At 43.9% G+C, this 8,486-nt stretch overlaps 1 pseudogene across 1 annotated transcript in view; it reads right to left on the bottom strand.

Moving 5' to 3' along the window:
- Nucleotides 1-2,058: 2,058 nt before the first annotated feature.
- Nucleotides 2,059-8,486, bottom strand: part of LOC101573770 — a 33,145-nt pseudogene continuing 26,717 nt past the window's right edge. Inside the window, exon 2 of the transcript XR_001117124.1 lies at nt 2,059-2,076. The product of XR_001117124.1 is annotated as a ubiquinol-cytochrome-c reductase complex assembly factor 2 pseudogene (transcript). The remainder of the gene's footprint in view (nt 2,077-8,486) is intronic.

Below are 8,486 nucleotides of genomic sequence, written 5' to 3'. Positions count from 1 at the left end.
ATGTTTTATGGACACTGTTACCCACTATGACCTTGTTATGGTGCAGTCTTCAGTCTATCTTCCTCATGATTTTCCTGTTTCACCTATAGTTTGACTATGCCTTACCTTTGTACATATTTTGCCTTGTATTGTCTCAAAGGGGATCTCTTGGAAAGATGCCAAAATCATGGGCTCACTCTTTTCTCCTAAACTTCAACTGTGCTAAACAGTATATTACCTCTGTACAAAAGTTTTCAGGGAGTGTCACCTCAAATGCAATACTTAAGGTTGGTTTCTTTGCTTTTAGAAGATATATAAAACTGGAAGTGTGAGAGAGGAAGGATACTCATTTGATAGGTAGAATGCATCTGATTATGGAGAGAGGAAAGTTGCTCCATGTATGTTTGCAGTACCAAGTTTTGAGCTGGAATTTATTATAAAAATGTAAAACCTTAAATTATTAATAAATACCTATTTTGACTATTGAATGTGTATTTTTGAAAAGACATCTTGATACTTGCATGTGCAGTGACATTTGGGAAATTTTTCAGCCGGGGACTGAGATGACTTGGGTAAAACTTACTTTAAAGCTATTCCTAGAATGTTTCTCAGGTGCAGTTTATGGGGTGCATACGTTTCAGATCAAGACGCCATCATGGAATGGACTATCCTATATGTGGGAAACACTTTCTGTGTATATGGTTTAGGCCTAAGAGTATTTTTTTTTGGTGGAACCGGGGATTGAACTCAGGCCCTTGCATGTGCTAGGGAAGAGTTTACAGAGCCATCTCCCTGGCCCTCCTAACATTTTATTCCACAGAAAAAGATCATAGTATACCCTTGTGAGGTGTAAGGAGATTTGAATCTTTCTCAACAACTGCAGAAAGGTGTACCGGAACACCAGTGTGATTGCCACGTGTAAACTCCTGCCCTTTGCTATCGGAATTATTGCACAATAATCTTACACACGCCAGGGAGGAAGTAGGGATATTAATTTTCCCAGGCTGTTACTGTCCAGCAATTCTGAGTTATCTATCTGGTGTTGGAATGACATGATTCTAGAGTGGGGTCTCACTTTACCCTTGCCAAACGCATTGAGCCTGGATGTAGGTTTATAATTTGTAGTTGGTACCTGAGATGAACATTTGCCATCCCTGTTCAAATGTGCTTTTGAGCTTAAATGGTTTTAAATGTAGGTTAGAACCTCAGCTGAATGAATATTGGATAGAGATTTTGAAGTTTCTAAGCTACAGGTTCAATATCTTGATGTTTTCCTTGAAACTTTTTCTTCCCCCTGTAAAAATAACAAAATAGAGGTGAAGGTAGATGTATAAGACTTTTAGTAGAACCCATATCCGGTTCTTTCTACATGAGTTCCATTCTTTTTCTAAAGAGATAAGCTTTCACCCAAATGGCACACAGCAGATGCCAGTTGGACTGTTCTGCTAGTCTACATGTTAGTAGCTGGCAAGTGACCCTCAGCAGTTGTGTTGTCAAACTACAGCATTGTTTTTAAGCAAGTACAAAAGGCAAGTAAAGTATAGAAGAAGAACCAAGTCGGTCAGATCTTGTGTCTCAAGTGAGAGACAGCACAGAAAAAGGAGAAGTGGACTGCAGCTCAGCTTGGCTTGTGCTAATCCAGTTCTGAACAGTTTCCGCTCCTGGCATTCCCTAAACTGCCTGTTCAAAGTAGGGATTTGCAAGCAGCGCTAGCAATTTCCTGTCCAGCTGCAGCTTAAGTAGCTGGGTGCAAAAAACCCTCCCGTCTTTTTCTCTCTGATTTCTTTACTCATTCCTTTTTTTCCTTTTTTTTTTTTTTTTTAAATATGGGCTGTGGGTAATTTTAGTGCATTTCCTCTTTGTGGATTGTCATCTCTTTCCTCCTAGAACCTGCATGCACCAAGTTCCTACTGCTGAGCCCCAGCCGACAGCTGGCCTCCCCTGTGCTTCCTCTCCTTCACTGTGGGTTTGTTGTTTGTCAGTCCACTTCTGAAATTAATAATGTTTTCTGGCCAAGTGCCACAAACCATTACCACAAAGGGGAAGTAACACATATGAATAGCAGGAAGCCATGCAGGGTCACAGTTTAAGCTGAACCTGTGGAGGGAGCATAATTGAGCCCAGCCCATTCAGCAAGTGTCTGAGGGTGGTGTGGGAGCTCACGGTGTTTAAGCTGCTCAAGCTATGGAAAGAAAAAATTTCAAAGTAAATTGGGAGCAAATGGTCTTTGTCCCCAGTCTGAATACAGGAGAGAGAGCGCTAGAGGAGCGCAGGGCCCTGTAACCTTGCGATGTTCCGGGTTTCTCCCCTGGCTTCTCACGTATTGTTTCGAAAGGCTGGTGAACAGAGGGGAGCCTGTTTCTCTCTGTTCCCACAAAAGAACTCACGTTAAATGGGTGGTTTTCACGGTTCATACAAGCCAAAAGATTCAAAGAGTTACTCTCTTTCTTTGCTTTCCTTTTCTAAAAGGTGGAAGGTTGTAACTGACAGCGCAAGCCCCCACCCCGCCCTGCATGTGTTTCCTTTCTCCTGCCGGCCGGCCGTACCAGGGCTCCTCCGGGTCCTTTGTGCTCGCGGGAGCCGCGTGAAGGCAATCCTTTTGCATCTTGGAGTTGGGCTGGCTTCCTGAATGGAGCCAGCACTGTTGCTAGGGCAACCTTTGCCAGCTGCTGCAACTCCCTGGCCTCCCCCCTCACCTGCTGTCTGCTGTCCCCATCTGTGGCTTCCACGCCGCCCCCCTCATCCCCCAGAGAAAGTGTTACCTTTCCTGACCTCCTGCGGGGTGCTGGGAAGGGTGGCGCGCCTGGGCAGAGGAGATTATTTGCGAGGTTTGTGGGTGCCCTCCTAGACACAAGAATGCAGCAGTTAAAGGAATGCACAGCTTTAGAATTAAAATTGGGATGAGGAAGAGGTATTTGGAGATAAAAAAAATACCCGGCCAGTCTTCAAAGGAGTGAAAATGGAGTTTTGCCCTGGACCCTACAATGAACAGACATGAGCTATCAATGATTTTCTTGCTTATCTGTGAGATGACAGAGTGCTTACGGTCTCAGCCTCTGCTCTTGGATCAGTACCACTTATTCCACGAAAAATGAGATGCAAAGCAGAGGAAATAAACAAGGAACATCCATTATTAGTAACAGCTCTGTGAGACAGGTCTGATTAGTATCCAAAGAAGAAACTGAGACAGAGAGAGGCCTCTAATGTTTTTAAAGACACTCGTAATAGGACACCTAATGCACACTGTTAGGAAAGGTGTACGGTTAGGAGCTAAACCGTGCCATTGGCATTTGTGTTGTAAACTGCTTGTCCTCTGCTACATAGTGACATCCCCATTTGACAGCTGGGGAAGTAGGGGGCGCAGAGCTTCCACCACCTTGAATTTGACAGCCAGATCATGAAAAGGACCTTGCTGGTGTGCTACAAGTGACGCCATTCTTCCGAAGCTGCTACTCCCCGACTGACTCTCAACTCGGAGAACTCACCAGATCTTGGGCCCATGAACACATAATTTATAGAACTGATTGTCTTAAAGATTTCTGGAGTGGCTTGCAGCTGTAAGGCCGGGTGTGACCCTTGCTTACAGTCTCTTTTCGAGATTACACAAGGAAGCCTCCACTAAGAAACTTGCTTCCTCGCTTGATCCCTCTGGACGGAATCTGTGGAGGGAGGAGGGAGGACAGAGGAGGACTCAGTGGAGATCCGCAGAACGGTTGGGGGTGGGGTGTAATCTGGACAGCCGATCAGCAAGCAATGGGGGGCTGGGGGGGGGGGGACCTGCCAGGGTAGGTAATGCGATAGCTGCCTGCAGGACAGAACCCTTGAAAAGTCTTTAGAAAATCTGTCCGCAGACCTTACTCTGCTTCATAAGGAGAATGACTCTCCGTGTAAGTTCACACGCAGTTCTTCACAGCCATAACCACTTTCTGGAAGATTCTGTAAGACTTGCAAATACCCTTCCTCCCCTTTCCACCTTAGTGCACACTTTGCAGTTGGCTCTGAATCTGACCAGTTTTGACGAATGCACCTTCCAACTTCTTCAAAGTCCAACACTGATTTCCTAAGAGGATTGAAGGGCACAGGACAAAGTTCAAACGATTCAAAAATATTTATCCAGGCCTCGGTATGTGCTACCCGGGTTTGCTAAAACAAGGTGAAAATAGAGGGCAAGCAGAGCCTTCACCAGAGCCCTGGAAACAGAAGGCAGGGTGATTCTAGCTATATAATCTTTCTGCTAGTGTCCCACATCAAAGAGGGGCCCTGAAAGGACTTTTAGGTATAGTTCTGTATGTCCTTTTCTGCTCCAATCACCCAACTAAATTGGAGACCCAAATTTTAACTTCTGTGCAGGAAAGGATTGGTGATGACCCACCTGGAGGCAGTTTTTCCTGGCTCCTTCCTTGCTTGGGGAAAATACCACTAGATCAGGTGTACATGTCCAGGCCTATTACTAACGTAGCAGAAAAGTTTTGCATGATAGTTCTTCAAAGGAACTCTCAAATGCACAGGAAAAGTGAGATACTGTACATTATTTGATAATTATATTCGAAAAGGCATATATCTGAAAAAGCTTATTCTTCGTTAAAGTTCCCCTTTGCTGCTTTTGAAGAATACCTAAGTACTTATTCTATTGCGTGTTTTGAGGTGTTGGGGATCAAACCCAAGGCCACTGGAGTACTAGGCAAATGTTCTGTCGCTGAGCTACACCCCAAGCTCATGTTAACTTATTTGTCTTAGGTCCATTTTAGTTCATGTTGCAAAAACTAACAGTAGGAAAGGAAAAAAGAGTGGGGTAGATGCGGAAGGGAATCTTAGGCAGTGCATAGCTCCTAAGCAGCTACAGCAGGAATACCTCTTTTTTTTTGTTTGTTTGTTTGTATTTTAGGGAAGGATCTACAGGGTGTTCAGGGTCTCACTACTAGATCAGACTCCGTAGTGATCCACCTGTTTACAGCTTCCCAAGAGCTGGGATTACAGACGTGGGCTACCACGCCAGTTTCAATTGCCATCTCAGTGCGCCCTGGGGGCAGGACAGGCATGGCAGGCTCAGGGATTGAGCCCCCGGCTCCTGAGCCTGCTTGCAGGCGCTTTGATCTATTTGGCTGGCCCTAGGAAAACCTCTTTATCTGATGTTCCACTTACTTTTTTTTTTTTTTTGCAGTACCGGGGTTTGAACTGAGGACCTTGCATTTGCCAGGCAAGTGCTTATTCTACAGAGCTATCTCCCCAGCTGATGTTCCACTTATTTATCGCTGCATAATAAACCACCCTAAATTAGTGGCTTCACACAATGATCATTATTTTGTTCCTAAGTCTGCGTTCTAGGAGGGCTCTACCAGGAAGGCTGGTCTCTGCTCAGTGCAGCGCTGCCTAGGGCTAGAGAGCCCACAGTTCTAAGCTACCTCCCTCACTTCTCTGGCAAATCAGTGCTCGCCCGTTCCTGGAATCTCAGCAGGCATCGGGGTCTGGGACTGTGGTTCTCCTCCACAGGGCCTCAATTTCCTCACAGAATGTTGGCCGGTTTCCATGCATGAAATTCGTGTGACAGCGCCAGATGGAAGCTGTAATGAGTTTTATAACCTAGGCTCATAGGTCACTTCTGTTGTACAGAAGTTTAAGGAGAGGGAACATAAAAATCTTCCTTTTGATGGAGGAGGAGAAGATTCTGAAAGAGCAGGTAGGACGGCAAAAGTTGTTGCAGTTTTTCTGAGAAACACACCATCTCTTCTTTCATAGAAGATTTTTTTTTTTTGAACCGGGGATTGAACTTAGGCCCCTGAGCTTGCCAGGCAAGTGCTTCTTCTACTGAGCTATTTCCCCGGCCCCCATAGAAGATGTTTGAACATGAGATTGTACACTATAATAGTGAGCTCCTGTTGAATTTGATTAAAAAACACTCAACTGGAGCAGCCAGATAACTCAACAGAATAAAGTACCTGCTTAGGCAGACACAGGGACCAGGGTTTGATCTCCATTGGAGCCAGCCCCTCCCCTGGGGCACACTGAGACAGCAACTGACACTGGGCATGGTGGAGGGTGCCTGTAAACCCAGGGCTTGGGAGGCTGAAAACAGGAGATCACTATGAGTCTGTTCTGTGTAGTGAGACCCTGTATACCCTGTACTTACTACATACATTTAGAAAGAAAGAAAGAAAGAAAGAAAAAAGAAAGAAAGAAAGAAAGAAAGAAAAGCTCAACTAACGTAGTCTCTTGTTCCTACCTTGAAAACATTATTACTTTATTATTTTAATTTTACTCTTTATCTGTCTCTCGTGTTGAGTAGAGTGATACCACTGGAATACTTTTTCAATTGACCCATAACGAACAAACAAAGTTTTATAAGAGAATATTAACTTTTCATGTTGATGGAGTGTTATGTTTGAGATGGTTCATTTATATTCTTGGCTTGATGAATTTATTTTCTGGGGAAAAGCCCACTCCCATTACAGAGAAGAGTAAAGACCAAAGCCAAATATTTTTTTCCGGAACTGAAGATTGAACTCAGGCCCTCGCATTTTGCCAGGCAAGTGCTTCTTCTACTGAGCTATCTCCCCAGGCCCCCAACCAATCATATTATGGTGTGGATATAACCATGGAAAGGATTTTCTCTTATGGCTGTGGAGCTTAAAACCCCACAACAGAGTTAGAGTCTCTGGAAAGGATGTCCTGGAATCTTTTTTTTTTTTTTTTTTGGCAGAACCAGGGATTGAACTAAGGCCCTTCAGCTTGCCAGGCAAACACTCATTCTACTAAGTTATCTCCCCAGCCCTCCCCTCTTTTTTTGTAAAAGATCCTCTGGTGGTTCTTTTGATGGTCCAGAACTGGAAGTTACCAGCTGTGGCTTATGTATCCAGCCAGTAGTTAATTTAATCTACTGTCCCTTCTCTCAAGGTGCTCAAAGAACAGTGTGAAAGGCATCTTGCTAAGTATCTTCCGTCACATGGACATCAAAAACCTGAGCATATAGTTTAGGTAAACTATACCCTAAGCTATTACAGAATTACGACTACAGTTGGAGAGTTTGGTTTCTTTCTAGTCTACTCCTTACCCTGTAGAATAGCACATTGAAAACATAAATTGTCCCACTAGCAGATTTTTATTTCACTGAGGCTTCTAGGTTTACTTTATTGGGACTTGGTTTATACTTTTCTGTGCCTTTTTGTGATTTTGGAGTCTGGCCCACCAGTTCTCTCTCTCTCTCTCTCTCTCTCTCTCTCTCTCTCTCTCTCTCTGTCTGTCTTTCTAGGCTTAAGTGTTTCAAAGTCTCTTTGACTTCTTTGCAGAGCTAATCATTTTAAGTGACCTTTTTGGGATAGATTTCAGTTTCATTATGACCTTTGTTGAGGCTTAATGGCTGGAACTATCCCCAGTATTTCTAGAGCAGCTGGATTCTGAGGTCTGTGTGTATATGTGTGCGTGTGTGAATGCTCGTGAGACTGTGCTTTCTATTTTGTTTTTAACATCCTTCCTGATGCTACTTGCCTTTGTGACTGCCACAATGCGTCGGACGGACGTCTTCAGGGAATAGTCGGCAATGATGCCGTGGCCCCTTCCTGGATCACGTCTGCACTCAGAGCCCTTGGTCTCCCGAAGGTCAAGTGGGTTTCCTTCTCCTGCGGCCCTTTCTGTTCAGCTGATACCCTGTATACAACTGTTCATTTCCCCTTGTCCCATCTGGGGAACTTTTCTGATAACTGTACTTGTCTAGTCGGTATTCAATTGCCAAAAAACCCTGAGTATCTTCTATAGCCTTGAAGTTTTATTTTGATGATTATGTTCTTTTTTTGAGACAGGGTCTTGCGCTGAGTCTCAGGCTGGCCTTGAACAGACGCTGATCCTTTTGCCTCAGTCTCTTGAGTGCTGGATTGCAGGTGTGTGCCACCACGCCCAGTTTGAAGTTTCACTTTTTGGATGTTTGAATCACTTTTGGAAAATGGCAAACAATAGTGTTATATTCATACACCCATAAAATACATAATTTCAATATTTTTTTAAACAGAAGAGTATTTATCCCTGAAATCTGCCCTCATAATAACCATTCACTATCTATAATAATACTAAGACTTGATTTTTAAAAGTGAGTATCTTATGGTAATTTCAAAAGACACTACCATTACCCCCTCCAATTCCCATGAGAGCTCTCTCCCGCAAAGCTTTCCTAGAGGGAAATGGCAGAGTTACCACTGATCTCTAGTCGGGCTTATTATTTTTAAGGCCCTTAGAACTTCTTGACCTTGGACCAATTTCCTACTCTCTAAGCCTCGATTGTCTCATCTGTACAACAGGAATTATAATAGTTGATGGAGTTGTGAAGAGTCAATGAGATAATTGATATGAAGCACACAGACCACTGCAAGAAATTTATGATTGCTGAGACGCTAAGGAATGGAAATCATGGTATACAATTATTCAGTTAACATATAGGGGGGCGGGGGAGATGGCTCAGTGGAATAAGCGCTTCCCTGGCAAGAGTAAGGGCCTGAGTTCAATCCCCAGTTCTGAAAAAA

The sequence above is a fragment of the Octodon degus genome, unplaced genomic scaffold (genome assembly GCF_000260255.1).
Source record: "Octodon degus isolate 3935 unplaced genomic scaffold, OctDeg1.0 scaffold00004, whole genome shotgun sequence".
Taxonomy (NCBI): Eukaryota; Metazoa; Chordata; class Mammalia; order Rodentia; family Octodontidae; genus Octodon; species Octodon degus.
The sequence above is the reverse complement of the archived record's forward strand: the minus strand, read 5'-3'. Positions and strand labels throughout refer to the sequence as shown.